Source organism: Apteryx mantelli, chromosome 18 (genome assembly GCF_036417845.1).
Source record: "Apteryx mantelli isolate bAptMan1 chromosome 18, bAptMan1.hap1, whole genome shotgun sequence".
In the NCBI taxonomy this organism is placed as follows: domain Eukaryota; kingdom Metazoa; phylum Chordata; class Aves; order Apterygiformes; family Apterygidae; genus Apteryx; species Apteryx mantelli.
The window spans coordinates 1,579,939-1,598,835 of NC_089995.1; the positions used below are offsets into that span (position 1 = coordinate 1,579,939).

An 18,897-nucleotide genomic window follows, 5' to 3' on the forward strand; every position below is an offset into this window, starting at 1 on the left:
GCTGAGGAAGGGTAGGGACTGGCCAGGACCCCAGTGTGCCAGGACTTGGAAAGCATCAGTCACAGTTGACTTTCTGGGGAAACTTTCCAAGAAAAGGGTTTCTCTGCTCCATGGCAGACCATCTCCCTCTGCCCAAAAGGCTGTAATCCCCACCTTTTCTCTTTCCTCCAAGAGAAGTAGTCTGCATTTTGGAGATGATATGCTTCACAGCTATGTGATGGGGTTGATCGGTCACCCCTCAAGCTTTGCAGGATGTGAATTTACATGGTGTGAGCTTTCTGGGGGTCAGTGTGATTGCTGCAGTGCAAGAGGGGTTGGTCCAAAAAATTCACTCATAGCAAGATGGCAAAGCAGCCCATTGAACAGGCTGGCCTTCAGGAAACCTAGGCCCTGGAAACCAGAGAGAGTCTGGAGAAATGAAGACTTTCCCTTAATGGAAGAGGATCACGTTAGGGATTCCTTAAGCAAACTGGACATGCTTAAGTCCATGGGACCTGATGGGATGCACCCACAAGTGCTGAGGGAGCTGGCTGATGTCATTGCAAGGCCACTCTCAATCATCTTTGAAAGGTCATGGCATTCAGGAGAGGTACCTGAAGACTGGAAGAAAGCAAATGTCACTCCAGACTTCAAAAAGAGCAAGAAGAACCCAGAGAACTACAAGCCAGTCAGCCTCACCTCCATCCCTGGGAAGGTTATAGAGCAGCTAATTCTGAATACCACTTCCAGGCACATGAAGGACAAGAAGATGATCAGGAGTAGTCAGCATGGCTTCACCAAGGCAAAATCATGCTTAATCAACCTGAGAGCCTTCTATGATGGAATGACTGGCTGGGTAGATGAGGGGAGAGCAGTGGATATTGTCTACCTTGACTTCAGTAAGGCTTTTGACACTGTCTCTCATAACCTCCTCACAGACAAGCTGAAGTAATGCTAGATGAGCAGACAGTGAGGTGGATTGAGAACTGGCTGAATGGCAGAGCTCAGAGGGTTCTGATCAGTGGCACAAAGTCTAGTTGGAGGCCTGTAGCTAGCAGTGTCCCCCAGGGGTCAGCCAGTACTGGGTCCAGTCTTCTTCAACTTCTTCATCAATGACCTGGATGAAGGGACAGAGTGCACTCTCAGCAAGTTTGCTGATGATATGAAACCAGGAGGAGTGGCTGATACCCCAGAAGGCTGTGCTGCCATTCAGAGAGATGTGGACAGGCTGGAGAGGTGGGCGGAGGGGAACCTCATGAAGTTCAATAAAGGGAAGGTGCAGGGTCCTGCACCTAGGGAGGAATAACCCCATGCACCAGGACAGGCTGGGGGCTGACCTACTGGAGAGCAGCTCTGCGGAGAAGGACCTGGGAGTGCTGGTGGACACCAAGTTGACCATGAGCCAGCAATGTGCGCCTGTAGCCAAGAAGGTCAATGGTATCCTGGACTGCATTAGGAAGAGCATTGCCAGCAGGTCAAGGGAGGTGATCCTCCCCCTCTACTCAGCAGTGGTAAGGCAACACCTGGGGTACTGTGCCCAGGTCTGGGCTCCCCAATACAAGAGAGATATGGAGCTTCAGGAGCAAGTCCAGTGAAGGGCCACTAAGGTCATTAAGAGACTGGAGCCTCTCTCTTATGAGGAAAGGCTGAGAGAGCTGGGACTCTTCAGCCTGGAGAAGAGAAGACAGAGGGAGAATCTTATCAATGTGTATAAGTGTCTGAGGGAGGGTGTAGAGAGGATGGGTCCAGACTCTTTTCAGTGGTGCCCAGCGACAGGACAAGAGGCAATGGGCACAAACTGAAACACAGGAAGTTCCATCTGAACATGAGGAAAAACTTCTTCACTGTGAGGGTGACAGCTCTGAAACAGGTTGCCCAGAGAGATCATGGAGTCTCCATCCTTGGAGGTATTCAAAAGCCATTTGGACATGGTCCTGGACAGCCTGCTCTTGGAGACTGTGCTTGAACAGGGGTTTTGGACTAGATGATCTCCAGAGGTCCCTTCCAACCTCAACCATTCTGTGAATATACACCTCCCCACGTGGGCAGCAGCTGACCAGCGAGAAAACAGGCACTTGGATTGCCAGATGGTCCAGCCAGGCTTGCTGCTTCTTACTTTCCAAAAAAACTAGCAAGCATGTGGTAAGGACCAAAACTGTGCAGCTGGAGGATGGGAAGTTGCAAAGGACACTTTTTTTTTTTTTTTTTAATTAGAAATAAAAGCTGGCTGGGAACAGACTCCAAGCCTTCTACACCTTCCCTTGGGCTGGCACTAGTGCTTCACGGTGAGTCAGAGTGGGGAACTGTCCCAGCGGTGACCAGGCCAGTTCCCTTCTGGCGGGAGTTTTCAGCTCAGTGTCGTACCAGGACAAGGGAAGGGTGGCAAGAGGTGAGTAACACCTGTCAGGAGCCACAGCCTTTGCCAGCAGCACTGCTGAGGCTGATCTGCACGCCCAGTCTCTGCCCTGCAGCCTAGTAACAGGAGGGAGTGACAGTTACAGCCTAACCTATCTCAACAGTTTGCACAGTGACCATTAGCCCTTCTCCAGCACTGGGGAACCTCAGGAACTACACGTTCTTGTGTCTCCTACCCATACAGCAAGGCACAGGAAAGCTCAGTGTAGCCACAAGACAGTCCTCATCTGTAAAGCTAACAAAGCTGTTGGCAAGGTTGTGCCCACCTCCCGCTGTCCTCCAGCGCTGGGATAGGGCCTGTCTCAGCTTGCAGTGAGCAGGGCTCCTCATAGCCCTGGATACCAACTTGGTAACAGGGGAACGCAACACAGCAGCCTCAGAGGGAGGAGCTGTCCCAGTGCAGATCAGGAGAGCCACCCCGCATAGCTCTGGGGAGGTTTGGGACACCAAACAGAGAGAGTGCTCTGTTCCCCATCAAAAGACCTTGCTACCATTTTGCTTGAAATTTGTCTGTGCTGATATCTGCTTTAGGTTGATTTAATTCTAAAAATTATTACTGTCATGTGTTATTTTTGTGTGTATTTGCAGAGATGCTCTTTTAATGCAGTTGCACATGTTCTCATTGCCACCATCCAGCTGCGGCTGATGACACTGTCACACATGAGCCCCACTCCCCACACCGCTGTTTCACAACACTGCCCCGAGACAATACCATGCTCTTATTTTAGAACAGTCTCCAAAGCTCACCACCCAGCACCACAGGGCAGAAACACAGGCTCAAAGGGGCAGAGGCAGCCACACCATGCTGGCCCCCCCCAACCCGGTCTCACCAGGCTAAGGGACAGGAAACACGCAGTGACAACAGGGCAGGAGTTCCCAGTGCAGACAGTGCTCTGAGCTGCTGCTCCCTTGCCACATGCACTCTGCGTGCCCCATGCACATGCAGGCCCTTCAGAGCAGGTAGGGGCAGCCTTAGAGCCCTGGATCTCAGTCCTGTCCTCTGGCCACACCAGTACTAGTGTGCAGGAGGGACTGGGCAGCAGCAGTGAGGGGCCAACCCCCTGTCAGCAGCAGCACAGCACCAGGCAGGATAAGAACTACCTTCTCCCAGCCTTGTTGTCTGGGTCTGGCTTGCCAGGGTCCGGGCAAGTCTCTTAGCTATTTATGCTTCATTACCGCTATAGTTTTATTGCTGGGGAAACAAAGTCCTTACAGCTTAGGGAGAGGTTAGGAATCCAATTTTATTAATGTTCCTAAAGCTCTTGGAGAGCTACAGACAGATGGCAGACACAAGGTGCAAAGTATTATTAGCGTGGAGAAAATGTATTTAGTTGAGTGACATAAAAGGGCATTAAAATGCCATCAAGAGCTAGACAGAGGGAAAAGCAAAGCACCTCGCTGGGACAGCTGTGTGCATTGCCCTGCTTGGCCCATAGCCATTAGTGTATTTAGAGGGCAATCCCTGGTTTATGGCTCTGTCAATCTCTGAAGGAAGGTGCCTTAGAGCCTGCAAGCAGCTCTACAGGTCCTCCCTGAAGCCTGGGTCTGAGGAATCCCCAGATGAGCCCATGATGGAGACAGGGCTGGAAATTTGCCACATTCCCTCTAGAAGAGGAGGAAGGCTGGGAGAAGGCTGCTCAGAGGCTTGTCAGAATCCCTCAGCAGGAGGAAAGGCTCTGGCTCTTGAAGCAGGTCTTTGGTCTAGCCCCAAGGCAAGGGAGCATCATGTCAGGCAGCAGCACCAACGGCCTGGGGAGATGAGCAGGAGCCTGGCACCACAGTGGTGTCAGGGTGCCACCACGCTTCAGTGCAGCTGACTGGGAAACGCTATAGCTCTTCAAAGACTGAAACAAATAACAGAGCCAGGCTACAGGCCCTGCTGCCAGGACTCAAAATTCATTTTAGTGAGAGAATCCCATTTCATCAGTTTGGTGTCTTTAAAAAAAAAAAAATTAATAGAAAGCAAAGGAGACAGCGAGCCCATTAAGGTGAAGCGGGCAGCTGTTTCTCAGAGCTGTCATTAGAGGTTTTCATAAGGCCTTTGGAGGTTTTCTCACAACCATTAGGGCTAGAAATGGAGAGCTGAGGTCCCAAAGAAACATTCTGCAGTCCTGAACCTGGAGCCACAGCTCTGGGACAGGGCCCTTCCACACCCTGAGCATCAGGGCCCTCCAAACCCAGAGCACTTGCCAGGTCCCCTATTTCAGTCCAGCGCAAGTGCCCTGCAGCCCAGGTCCTCTCAAGCCCCGCTGTTCATTTCAGCCTACTGATGTTCCACAGCACAGAGCTGGCTTATGGCAACCTTCTCATTTCATGAGGGTGCTTGTGCTTAAGCCTGGAGCAGGTCTTCCCCATTCACAAAGTGAGCTTAACACCCAGGCTAAAGGGACTTTTCAGCTCCCTGCCTCCAAAATAAGAGATTTTGATTATGAATAAAGGCATCTCTTCACCCTCTGACAAGGCCTGGGAACAAGCAATAGTAGAAGGGAATAGCCCATCACTACTTGCGCTGGGAAAGTGGACACCTCTGACTATAAGATCAGCTGAATGTTGTAGGGCTTTGTGGGACTTGGATGGGGTACTGGATTCTTCTTCACCAGCCTACACAGCAGCAAATGGACCCCACTGTTCCTGCTGGAGAAGTCAAGATCTGCTTCTCCAAGCAGCTTGGGATGGGAAGGGTACAGAGGGGTACAAAGTGCCTGGGGCTGGCATAGTGGCAGGGAACCCCATGGCTGCCAGGCACTAGAGAGCTACCAGGAGAGCAAGGAAAGACAGAGAGGCCCCAGGAACCCACTGGGCAACTCAGGGGAGCAGATGGCTTCAGGGAGCCTCACTGAGGGTCCACATGAGTCCCAGTTCTCCAACAGTTCAAGCTTTGGCTCAGGCATCTATAAAGTAGGGCTAAGGGGCCACTCAGAGCTAAACTGTGCTAGGAAGGGAGGCTCTAGGGCTAGACACCTCTGGGGTAAGCAGCAGCACCATACTCTGCCTGGGACACATGCCTTCCTGCCCCAGGTATCTCTCCAGCACTTGGGGATCAGAGAGCAACAGAGCTTTACCATGGCCCTGAAAGGAAAGCACTGCAGCTGACACTACCATACCCTTGCAATCCATGCAGATGCAATTAGGAGGAAAGGTGCAAGACAGGGAAGAGAGATCTCTCATCATGAGAGCTTCCTAATGTCTGCACAGGCCCCAGCTCCTGGTGGGTTTGCACCAGTCCTAGTCTGTTCTCAATAAGGGCCATAATGGATTTACAACCTGCTCATCTAATTAACATCTTCCTCCCACTGCTCATGAACTGGGAATGGCTGGACTGGGGTGGCTCTTTGTGCTGGAGCATCAGGAGAGGCAGAGAAGGGCTCTGGTGAGAGCACAAAGCAGCCCTGAAAAAGAAAGGGAGAATGAAAAATGGCTCCATCATCCACATGAGACAAAGCCTCCAACTTTCTCTGGGGCAGGGACAAAGCTGTCCCCCAAAGCTCAACTTGGCCTGGGGGTATTTCCAAGCAAGGGGGAACTCGCACAGAGCTAGAGCCAGCAGAGAGATGGGACCCAGCTGTGGGACCTCTTGGCTGGGCCAGGCAGCATACAGTCTCACAGAAACACACAGTGGTTGAGGTTGGAAGGCACCTCTGGAGATCATCTAGTCCAAACCCCCTGCTCAAGCAGTCGCCTAGAGCATGTTGCACAGGAATCTATCCAGAGGGCTTTTGAATATCTCCAAGGAAGGAGACTGCACAGCCTCTCTGGGCAGGCTCTTCCAGTGCTCAGTCACCCTCTCAGTAAAAAACTTTTTCCTTAGATTCAGACAGAACTTCCTGTGTTTCAGTTTGTGCCCATTGCCTCTCATCCTGTCACTGGGCATCACTGAAAAGAGTCCAGCCCCATCCTCTTTACACTCTCCCTTCAGATACTTATACACACTGATAAGATTCCCCCCTCAGTCTTCTCCAGACTGAAGAGTCCCAGCTCTCTCAGACTTCCCTCATATGAGATGCTCTAGTCATCATCTCCATGGCCCCTCACTGGACTCACTCCAGTAGTTCCATATCTCTTATACTCAGGAGTCCAGAACTGGACACAGTACTTCAAGACCTCCTACAAGACCTGCGAGCTTCCCAGGCCAGAGATAAGGTTTTCTTGGTGCATTTTGGCTTTGCAGGTGCTGAGAAGGGTCCCCAACTACTAGCTGGTTGATGAGAGTGGGAACACAGCTCATTCATAAGGCAGCTCCATGGGAGACCAAGCAGGGCTTGCACAGCAGAGCTGCATCTTTGCTGCCATTTAAATCCAGCCCCTCCCAGACCAGCAGGGCCAGCAGAAATTCACAAAATGGTTATTAGTGCCATGAGTTTGGGTGCTTGCTCCTGTTCTGAGACTCTGGCACACTTGTATTTATCCATTCTGGGATAACCATGCATTTGGGCTTCTCACTTCTAGTTGCATTAGGAGGCACAATACCTGCTCCACATGGCAAAATAATTTATAACCCCCCCCCCCCCCCCACGGGAACCTTCTCCCACAAGTCTGATGCCCTGGACCTCAGTGGATGCAGAATTGGGTGCTGAAGCACTAAGCAGCCCTGAATCCCACCCATCATCTGTATACCTTTTCCTGCCTGGCTTTCAGGGCCAGCTATGTCTGCTCCCTAACAGAGCTGGGGCAGCAGCGTGACATTAGCAGTCCTCTCTAGAATGTCTCAGGCCCTAGTTACCTTTATTTGCCCACTCCCCACAGGCCAGGGCAGCCTGCAGGTACCATACCTGAACAACAGGCTCTGGGACAGGAATAACTTGCAGGCCAGGTGGACCCACACATGTGCGCACACATGGGTCTGCCGTGCACAGCTCCAGGTCCCCAGATGCTTGTGGGCCTGTCCCTCCAGCCTGCATCTCCCTCTGGCTCCACACACAGAATCAGAGGTTGAGGTTGGAAGGGACCTCTGGAGATCATCTAGTCCAACCCCCCTGCTCAAGCAAGGTCACCTACAGCACATTGTACAGAATCACGTCCAGGCAGGTTTTGAATATCTCCAGAGAAGGAGACTCCACAACCTCTCTGGGCAACCTGTTCCAGTGCTCTCTCATCCTCACAGTGAAGAAGTATTTCCTCATGTTCAGATGGAACTGTCTGTGTTTCAGTTTGTGCCCATTGCCTCATGTCCTGTTGCTGGGCACCACTGAAAAGTGTCTGGCTCCATCCTCTCGACACCCTCCCTTCAGATATTTGTATACATTAATAAGATCCCCTCTCAGTCTTCTCTTCTCCAGGCTAAACAGGCCCAGTTCCCTCTGGGATATCTCCACTCCCCCTGCCACAGCCATGATTCATTCTTTCCACACACATCCTGTGCTGAGATTGATGTGGGGGAAGAGTTTGCAGTTAAATGAGATGGGTACAGCTAGGACAGCTTGTTCAAAACGCACTTGGCTGGGACTCAAGGAGTCTCCTGGCATAATGAATTGGAGGTCAGCAAGGATTCCCCGCTCCTTGTCCTAAAAGGCTTTCTGGCTTCCCTTTAAAGCACTAAACTTTTTTTTTTTTTTTGGGGGGGGGGGAGGAGGGTGGTTTGGGGGCACTGAGAAATGACAGTCATTTTCTCTGACTACAGAAAGATCTGCAGGCTCTGGCAGAGCTGAGCTAAGGCACCCCTCACCCTGGGACCCTGATCATAGCCATGATGAGGAAAGCCCATGGGGTTTCAGTCGTCCTTCTGGAGTGCTATCACAATTAAACTACTCAGACATCCTCCTTCCTGGAGCACAGAATTTGACAATATAAGTTAGGGAAACAAAGACAGGGGCCAATATTTCTGTTAAGTAATGAATGGAAAATAGACTGTTCAGCTATATCTCAAATGCTCTACACACTGACTGTGGTGGAGATTTTCCACACAGTGGGAAAAATGTGAGCATTAGGAGCAAGAAGAGTGAGCTGAGCTCTAGTCTGCCCTCCTTGAGCCAGGCTGGAGAAGGACAGCCAGGCTTGCCCTGCAGTCAGCAGTAAAAACAGTCACAGCCAGTGGTTTTGTTCCATGCCATTTCTCAGAGCTCCCTACTTGTTCCAAGCAGGCATTACAACCAATCTGAAATTTAGCAGGTGGCTGGAGCACATTTGTTAAATATACTCCAGCTTGCCAAGGGCAGAAGTCAGTTGAGTTTCTTCAGGGGCCACATGCATGGATTTTCCTAGTCAACACAGCCTTGAAGATGGATCACATCCCCTGCGCAGCATATCTCGCCCCAGTAATTGCCAAAGCAGAGGTCGTGGCCAACAGCCAGGTCTCAGGCTGAAAAGGGAAACAGGGAGCAGTGTGGGCAAAGTTCATGGAAGAAATTCTAGTGCCCCCCAAAAAACACTCTTGATATCTTAGGACTTCAGGATGTTTGATCTTCCTAAAAACCTTGAGCAGAAGGGGAACAGGGCAGGGAGCATGCAGAATCCTGGGCCAGTCTGCATGTGGCACCAACAGGGACTCCAAGCCCTCAGGACCACAGGTAGCCACATCCTGTTGTAGGTTCAAGTGGGAGACTCCCAAGAGCAGGCTTATGTGCCTTTTTTAGTGGGGGCAGCTGTGCCCAGTGGCACTTCCAGGCAAGCAAAAGCGTCAGGCCAAAGATGACCTCAGCATAACTGTGCAGCTTCTCAGAGCGATACAACAGGGCTGAAGTGGGCTTGGAAGAGCCAGGGATACTAGAGCCCAAACCAGCCTCTCTCAGGAGGGCACCTTGAAGGACCTTGAAAACATGCCTGGACTTCATAAAAATTCCAGACAGATTACTTTTTTCAGGTTTTTATGTCAAACTACAGCAAAGACAGCTCAACGCCCTGCTCCCTCTGCAGTCCTTTGCCAACTAACAGCTCTTGGAGATCATGGAGACAGAAGAGCTGGCATATCTGAGGCAGACTAGGAAGCTGGTAGTCCCAGTACTGCTGCAAGAGGAAGTTCATCCAGCAAAACACTCAAGTAGCTACTTAAGGCCAAGGTCTGAGTCAGAAAGATTTTTCCATTTTATCTCAGAAAGTCAGTCTAGCAGTTTGTTGCTGGACTACTGGCTGCCTCTGCAAGCTACAGCTCTGCCAAAACCCAGTCAGCAGTTAGTGCTGCCTTCCCCCAGGACATCCCATTGGGGCTCAAAGAATCTGTCTGACAGCCTGTCATGAAGCAAAGGAGTGCTGCCCCTTGGGTCTCTCCTTTACACCCTACAGACTTTGCCTAGAGAGGGCTCCAGACAAGAAGTTCATCCTCTAGGGGGGTTTTAAAAGTCACATAATAAACTAGGCAGTCAAAATAGAGAATGCAAAGCCTCCTTAAAAAAAAATTTGACAGCCACTTTCACTGGACAATAGCAAAGTACTTCAGACATTAGTTGATGCTCAATCTTCCTTACTCTTGGGCATGAATTTATTTCCCAAGGCACCAGGATGTTTAGAGACTGGTCCCCCCAAAAAAATCATATGGCATATCAATGGAATAGCCAGAAGCTGAAACATATGAACTTCAGTTGCCCATCCTAACTGTTCTGCTTCCCCACTGGCATCTCTTCACCTCAGTGCTGCATTTCTGTTGTTTCCTCTTGGCTTCAACAGCTTCTTTATGCCAAGTTGCAGCAAGTTCATAACTGAGTATGGCCCGGGGCCTCTGAAGAGAACTTTGGGGTGCCAGCTCCCACCTTTGTGGCTCCCCACAGGACAAGAGGAGCATCCTGTGCTGGTGGCTATGCAGCAGCTCTTCTCTGGAGGCAAACCATGTGCTTGTTTCTGAGAGCTGCACCCTGCTGCACACATGGCAAGGCCAAATTACACACACAGGGCAAAGCTTGTAGAATCAGCCCCTCAGATAAAGCAAGGGAGCTCCCTCACCCTGGAAACTCCCAAGCTAGCACTGCAGTGGAGACACATCCACAGCTAATAGCTTAGCAAGTCCTTTTGGGCAACACGATCATTTTAAAGCCTAATCTCTTCCCCCTTATCAGCATCCAAGTGGGAGGCAGTGAACATCCTACAAGGCCTGGGTTTTTATAACATAATCCAAAGTAAACACAAGATGCCTCAGGGACAGCTCAGTTCACTGCAGGACAGGTTTGAAACGCCTGGGGACCCTGGGATCCCAAACAGGACCTTGGGTAGGTTGGCTCATCTTGTAAAGCTTGAAAGACTGACAACTAGCTCCCTGTAGTGCGCAAGCTTTCAGGCAAAGCCTCAAAGACAGGATGTTCTCCTGTGCACAGTGACTTGCAATTTCCTGAGAAAGGGTTGCCCTGGGTTGCTTGGCCAGACTCTGCCTTGGCTGCCTGTCCTAGCCAGAGCACAAGCACTGGGCAGATGGACAGACAGTGTGATCAGACAGGCCTCCATGGGAAGAGTGCAAAGGCTTCATGTGCGCCCTTGCACCTCTGCCAGGGCTGGCCATTGCCCCACTCTCCATCTGAGAAGTGGTTGCATTTGGGGAGCTACAAGTGATATTCCTGTAGGCACAGCTGGGAAAGCCTTTGGAATAAAACCTGAGGGATGAAAACAGTACTTAGACCCTAGCAGACCAACAGGTACCAAAATGATCTTTAATCCTAACCCTCACTTTATTCCATTCACTCTGAAATTCTTGACAACACTGCATTAAAGAGGCAGGAGCAGACTCTTTATTGCCCTTCCACCCTAACTGGAAACAGCTCCTAGCCAATGTGATTAGTGCATCATCCTTAATTAGCTCCAGGCCACAGAAAAATACCAAATATCCAGCATCATTGTCAGTGAAGGATGGGAGTGGCTCTCTCACCCCTTAACACAGCAAAAGACTCTTTGGCCAGCTGCTGCCAGCAGCATCTGGACAGCAAGACAACCCCAAGGCATCACAGTCCCTGCACAGCCTATCACCAAGCCCTTCTTTGGCTGGGATGCAACACAGACATCAGCAGATAAAGCTCCTAATTTTTTCAGGTTTTTGGAAAGCCTCTGCTTTTTTTGCAGCAGACATTTGCCCCATTTACACCAGTGGAACCAGGGTAGGCAGCCTCATGGAAGGGACTTGGAAGTGTCTCTAGAACTGGATTTAAGTTACAACTAACCTGCTGTCTAAGCAGTACCTGTAACTAGGCAGAAAAGGTGCCTACAGAATCAATTTGGGCTGGGAGGCAACTTCTCTGCATCTCCAGTGGCCAGAGCTGGTCAGAGCTCAGATGGGTTCTTCTATCTCATGCTGTATCTGTAAGACTTACTATATCTGCTGAGGAAACACAACCAGCTCCAGGGCAAAACAGGGCTGGGCAGCACCAGCACTTGGGTAGTAAGCACCCTGCAGGCTTGGGTGAGCCCACATGCTCTGCCTTGCCCCAGGAGGCCTGCATGGTGCTCCTCAGGAGATGGAGTCCTGTGTGGAACCCAGACTTCACCAGGGAGCAGGGCCCTGTGGGAGCACTGCAACTCAGTAAAAAGTCCAGCCACCCCCTTCCACATCTAGTCCACACAGCCTGTGTGCTATAACGACAGGATCCTTGCACCCCATGTGAGAAAGGGTCTAGGGAGCATTAAACAGTAGGGGATCTGTGCATTGTGCTGCACTGGGTGGATGGACAAAAGCTTCATTTACTCCCCCCACCACCACCTTCAGCCCTGACACAGTGGCCACCAAGCTGTTTAGCATGAAATAAGGGGTCTGGGAAAGGTCTGAGACCCAAGGCCTCAGAGCAGCTCTCCTCCCAAGCAAGGGTACAACTACAGCCTCCATCTGAGGCTGGCATCTGCTGAGGAATGAAGTCCTGTCTCAAGAGATGACCTGGCCTGTCTTAACCCTTCCTTGCCCTCAGCAGTGTGAGCAGAAGGAGGCTGCTATCACTTCTGAGCTCCTCTGCCACAGTCCTAGTGCTGTGATTTCCAAACCTGTCTGCATTGCCATGGCTGTCCCTCCACCCTGCCTGGCTCCCAGCCACAAGGCTGGGTCACCTCCATGGCACAGCTGCCAACCTTATTGGGCTTCTACAATTAGACCATGCCCCTTACTTGGAACAGCAACCCTATTCCAGGCCTGCTACTGTCAGCAAGGGGAGACAGCTTACAAGTGACACTCACCTGGGGACAGATAGGTTTTTTTTTAAAGAACTGAGTTTATCAGAACTCTTCCAGAAATTCCAACTGTCAAATTCTTAAAACTTGGAGGATATTAAAAAAGAGTTAAAGTAGGAGTAAGACAACCATGATGTATTGAGGTTTTTTTTTTCCCCTCCAAGAGACCTCTACACAATAGTTAGTTTTTCTGAGTCACTGTCACTGCAAATAACACTGGGAGCTAAGAATAGGCAAAAGAAACCGCAACAAAGCCCTGTGATGTGCAAGGATCCCACTGGAGTGGGAGTCTCAGCTTTGCAGTTATCAGGAATGGCAGATCCCTAGTCACAGGCTGCAGTAACAACAACTCTGCTTGGAAATGGCATCAGGCTCCCTGAAACTTTCCATAAATACTACGCAGCAGGAGGGATACTGATGACAAACAGCAGAAATGGTCCTTCCTCAGCAGAGCTAAGAATACCCTGTGCAGTCATCACAACCTTTCCCAAGTGTGTTGGAGGAATGCACCTGATTTATACCTCCAATGCCTGTTATTTTCAACTCATTTTACCAAATTAAGACATGTGCATCCTAGGCTGCTCTCTCCCTGCAGTGCTAATCAAAATCCTAAAACCATCACTGAAACATGAAGAGAAGGAAACCCCTTGGATCAACCCCCTTCACCCCCCTAAAGCAGTTAGGATGAGATGTTTGGGAAGGAAATTAACTCCACAGGATCCTAAAGGTCACGTCTGAGAAGCACTAGCAGAATTGCCAGTGGCCATCAGGCAACAGCAGCTCTTCAACATGGGCCTGCAGACACCATGGCAGGCAGCCCCAAGCCTCACAGGAGAGGAGCAGCTCTGTGCAACGTGCCTGGGACACAGAGCAGACACATCAGGGCCCTGTCCCAGCCCAGCAGGGCTCAGATACACAGCTCAGAGGGTGAGCTCTGCTCACCACCCCAGAAAAGGCCAGTAAAGCATCCTGGCACTGTCCTCTGTCCCTCACTAGCCAAGGGAAGGGAACCAAACTGTTTGTGGACTTGTACACCTTCAGGAGAGTTTCGCAGGGCTGGATTAACACAGTGAGTTGGGTACTGCTGGAGACATCTGCACCACAGCTCCAGCATTTATCCATTTGCCTCCCTAGCAGCCTGAGTTAAGGGGTTTCCCTGGAGAAGCTCTGGCCACACCAGCAGGATGGGCAGAGCCAGACCCCAAGCCTGCTGCTGGCATGTGCAGACAGACTCCATCAAACCAGAGGCCAGTTCAGGATTGGAGCCTCTTCCACTGCCTCGTAGTGAAAAATGAGAGAAGGCAGGTAATAGAAAATATGAGAGGAAGAAAAGTTTTTACTGCTAGACTTTTACCATGAATGGGAAGCAACCTGTTTGGCTTTGATCGCACCGATCATCTAGTTTCACCACACAAACCAAGCAAAACTCGAGACAAACAAACCTCCCACACAGCACAGAAAGTACCCAAGTGCCAACGTAATCTCTGCAAAAAGGGCCTATGCAGCTGGCAGCAATACAAGAAAGCTCCTTGCTCTGCCCTGCCCAGGAGTTTAGTGTTGTCAGTGTTCCCTACAGGCTCCTCCAAATCTCACCTGAAGAGCAGGGGCTCAAGGTAGTAGAAAGGGAGGGTGTTCCTCCTGGAGCTGGTGTAAATGCCTGGGCATTCACTTACAGCGTAACACATATTCAGTCCCTTGTCTAACACTGCTACAGGAAAGGTCATTGCCCCAAGGACAAATTTAATCTATTACTGTTTGAAGCCCTTGCATACAACTACACAGAGCCCTGGAAAAAAACATTGGTGGCCAGCAGTATTTCAACAAGCAGAAATTTTAGATTTGCCAGGGGTCATCATACGACTTTTTGAAAGCCCAGATATTTTCCTCTCTGGGATGCACCATGTAAAATATCGCTAGGAGTGTGCATACATATCAAGAGGTGAACAGCCCAAAAGTTACACCCTATGTAAATCACGCGAGGTTGAATACTAATTGGAAAGCTGGACTTCCATAATGCAGAAGCCCTAATTTCACCATAAGGTCTGTTCTGAGCCTCCTTGGGGCCACATGTGTCAGCACAAGACTTGCCTATGCAGGACATGCTGTACAATTAGCACTAAAAAGCTCTTATCTAAGAGTTAATGCCTCAGGTTTTTCCAGTCTTGGTATGAGCAGGTGATACTGGTTTAAGATTATTCTTGAAGGAAAAACTTCCACTATTTTTTTTCCTCCCTTTGTATTCCTCCAGATAATCACTAATCTAATGCAAGCCCAAGTATTACTAATGGTGACAATGATTTTAAAGCAGAGATCTCTCCTTTCTGTCTGGAGAAAGGAAGAAAAACAAAAAAGCAGAGAGGAAAAGGTTTAGAGAAGTTTGTTCTCGGCACTTCGGAAACCAAGCCTGGTGGAGAAAAAGTAATGGTTTCCTATCACAGCAATACCTTGGCCAAATTCGTAAGACACAGCATTTGGCACCTGCTCAGCTCAGCCCTTGCTGGTGTCCATTGTCAGCAAGGGGTATTTCTGAACAACCTTCAAGCCAAGGTGCCTGTGTCTTTGGTTAGGGTCTCTAAAGAAGACTGTATCTTGCCTGTAAAAGAAGAAATGTGTGTGCATGTATGAATAAAAAGTGAGAGCAATAATGCCCATTTTAACATGTTTCATAAAAAAAGTTACACGCCATAGAGTCCAGCAGTCAATTTTTCAGTTGAGGAGATCCCACAGGTGGGAGCAAGTTAAAAAATGAAAAAAACCCACATACAAAAAAACCCCACCTAGTTCCCAGGGACTTGTAGTGTTGGCCATCCCACTTAGGTACCTAGCTAAGAGGCAAAAAAAAAATCCATTAAAAAAAGCCAGCCCTCTGAGACTTCTGGCATTTTTGATGTACTCCAAAGCAGGTGTATTTTGAATGGTAATAAGAATAGCATCCGCTACATCTCAGGCTCACCACCCCAAAACACAGCTGCAGTGCAGAGAGGCATGTGGCTGCGATGGTTGCAGTAAGCCTCTGTAGCACCAGGGAGGCTGCAGCACCCATCTGAGCTTGCCAGGGCCTGCATCTTTCCTCACCTGGCCCAAGCAATACACACTCATGGTTCCTTATTCATGGTAGTTAAACTTAATGAAACATTCATGCACACGCCAAAAGCTCATTAAAACTAACGGGATTTATGAACAAGCTTAAGTATTTTGCTGAATCAAGATGTAAAGATCTAGGTATTCAAAACTTCAACTATTTGCTAGAAAGCAATTAGTTAAATACAAAGTGTAGATATGTAAATACAAACAGCTATATTTACATTCCATTTTCAAAAAGCAGCATTTTTTACCAAAACAAATCTCTAATGAAAACACTGTCAACTCTGAGCTCAAGTGGGAGACACTTGTACATTTGAAACTTGCTGGGGGGAGGGGGAGAGAACAAACACAGAATTTTTAGATTGGATTTGCAGAGACACATTGGTAAGGCAGTTCTATGAAACAGCTGTACAGACACCGGAAAGATGTTAAAATAACTTTCTATTTATGCAGCATGCCGCTACTGGTGCAATCCAATCTCGGGGCAGCCTGGCTGGTTATACATTAAACACTATTTACCATCGGACATTTTCCAGCCTCTCTTGGCATTCCCCGTGCCCCAGCTCCCTGCCGGAGCTGCGCTCTTGTTCCGCAGCCTCCCGGCGGGGAGGACAGCGGGCGGCTCGGGCTTGCCCGCCAGCAGGTCGCCCAGGGCCCCCGGCCGGGCTGCGCCGCGGGGTCACGGCGGGACAGCGCGCCGCGGAGGGGGGGTGCGCTGGCCTTGTGACGTCTCAATGTCATATGCAAATCACGCACACGTCACTATAGCCTTCCAATACTGAGGAGCCAATGGGAGCAGAGAGCAGCCTCGAGTCTTAATCCGGGGATGAAGAAACAAACAACAGGCGCGGGGGGGGGGAGGGGAGGCGCGGCGGCACCCCCGGCGCTGCCCCGCGGCGCCCCGGCCCCCGGTCCCCCGCCCGGCCCCGGGCCAGCGCTGCGCCCCCCCACCCTACCCGGCGGCTAAGTCCGACGGGCGCTTCCCACTCGCCGCCGGCGACCGGGTCCCTGCTCGGCCCCCGCCTGGACACCGCCGCGTCCCCCTCTGAGAAAGCAGACAAAAGGTCCCTGCTTGCTGCCGAGGCAGGCAGGGACAGGGCCGCCGTGCCTTATTTCTGCCCACCAAGTGATCCTTTTGTTTAAAGCCAGGCAAAACCGCCGCCCTTTGCAGGGGGGCTTAGGGGTTAACCGGGCGATTTGCCCTCAACCCTGCCGTGACACCACTCCTTCTCTCCGTCGCTGCCGGCGAACCGAGCGGAAGGGGGCCTCTGAGGTCAGCCATAGCCTCTCCCCGCACGCACAACGCTCCTTTCCCTCGGGTCATCCGGACTGGGAGCTCTGTTTGCAAACACCCGGAGGCCACCCGCCCTTCCCTGCCGTCCAGCAGCCCCTCGGGCTTCCCCCTGCCCTGCCCCGCCAGCAGCCCCCTGCCGGGCTCCGCACACCGGGAGGAGAGGTGGCCCCGTCTCCGCACACCCCAAAGCGTCAACCGAGCAAAACCGCCGAAAGCCGAAGCGCCCACCCGAGGCCCCCGCCCGCGGGGCCCCGCACGGCCGCGGCTCACGGAGAGAGACACTTACCTTGCCTTTAATATCATCGGCTGCTTTGTAAACAAGAACACCACGAGAAAGCCTACGAGATTTTAAATATAGTAAAGCACCAGCTTCAGGTAGAGCCTGTTGAGGTAGTTTTAATTGAAAACAACAAGAAAAAAAAACACGAACCAAAAACACCCCCCAAAGCAGAGGCGAGAAGAGCCGAGCGGCGGGCGCGCCCGAGCCGCCGCTGTATCCTCTGGTGTCGCTCCTCGCCCAGCTGATCCTGGAGCAGAAATTAGAACGTTCAAACAGCTGATTGTGACGTCACAAAGGGGCCCGCCCGCCGCCGGAGGAGCAGCCGCCGCGGAGCAGCCAATGGGGAGCGGCGTCGGTCGGGGCGGGGCGGAGCCGCGGGCGGGGGGAGCCGGCACCGCCCCACGTGAGCGCGGGGCCCGCGGGGGGGGCGGCGCGGCGCGGCGCGGCGGGGGCTGCGCTGCCTCCGCGGGCTGCCGCGGCGCCCGGGACGGCACCGTGACCGCTAGCTGCCGCGATCGCCCGGGGCGCGCTGGGCACCGGGCCGAAGGCGGTCCGTGGTTTTTCTTTGTCCTCCTTCTCCCTGCCCGCCCAATGTGGCCCCTGAGGGACCGGCCCTGCCCATGGGGCAGCCCCGGCTGGTGCTGGGTTCCCCGTTTCCCATGCCGCCGGGGCGCGGCACCCCCTGCCCTCGCCTGCTGCCTGCCGAAGCATGGTGGGTCTCCTGGCTCGGGGGCTTGGCTAGCAAGTGGGGGGACAAAAGGGCCGTGGGGGGAGCCCAGCCCAAAGCTCCCCCCGGCCGCTGGAGCAGAGCTGCCTCGTTGGGGTGCTCAGCTCTGGAGCAGAGCAGGAGGGATGGGGGCACCAGCGCGCCAGAGCTGGGTGGCACCAGGCTGGTGTTGAACGTTTGGCCGTAGGGCGCCTGGTCTTGGCTCCGAGTTTGGGTGCTGCCAGAGTGTGGCTCTAGGAATTCAATGGCAAACTCCATGGGAAAGGGATGAGGTGGTTCTGGAACAGCTGCTGTTGAACAGGGAGCAAGCTAAGAGCAGGAAGAACATTAAGTCTATTTGAGGAAAGACCTCCTGAGTCAGGAAACAAAGGGAGTGGAGAGAAGGAGGAAATGCATCAAAAAAAGAACAGCTGAAGAAATAAAGCCCATCCCACTGCAACCAGGCCCGTGTCAGGGAAGGCAGTGGCCCAAGGAAGCGGGGGGAGGCAGGAAGCGGTGGGGACGATAAGATGTGCCTGGCCTCCTGGACCAAATGCTGGAGGAAACGACTGCAAGGGGCATTACACGACAGAGGGTATGAGGGACAGAAGCGTGAGGCTTCTTGAGGTTAAGCAGCCTCTGGGCTCAGTTGGTCACTCATTTCCCCTTTTCCCCATTACGCTGATGAGGCCTCATTCAAAGAGAGAAACTTTGATCAGGCACAAATGAAAGGGCTGGACAGGACTGACGGGCTGAAAGTCCCTGGCAATGGCCCTCTGACTTCAGAACAACTGCGTTGCTTAAAGAGCTGTGGTGGCTCGTAGCAATCACTGGTACGTGTGAACTGTAACCAGGGGTATCCCACGAGTGTTGCAGCCCCAAAAATGCTCAGTGGCATCAGGTTGCCTTCATCCTCAGTAGGGTCTGATCGTGGACCAAGACTTTGTTTGGCATCATCCCAAGCCTGTTACATGGCAGGAGGAAGGAAGGAAATTGTTTGTCCATATAAAGACAGAACATTTATTGAAACAGTCATTAATAAAGCAGTTTAAGTGTCTGAGTCATGCATGGTGT

The 18,897-nt window shown here is 51.6% G+C and overlaps 1 protein-coding gene across 2 annotated transcripts in view; it reads right to left on the reverse strand.

The window, feature by feature from the left end:
- TP53INP2 (tumor protein p53 inducible nuclear protein 2) overlaps positions 1-17,347 on the reverse strand; it is a 28,212-nt gene extending 10,865 nt beyond the window's left edge. For both annotated transcript variants that reach the window (XM_067307566.1, XM_013961532.2), the window contains exon 1: positions 17,124-17,347. The gene's annotated coding sequence lies outside the window, so the exon portion shown is untranslated. The remainder of the gene's footprint in view (positions 1-17,123) is intronic.
- Positions 17,348-18,897: the final 1,550 nt, after the last annotated feature.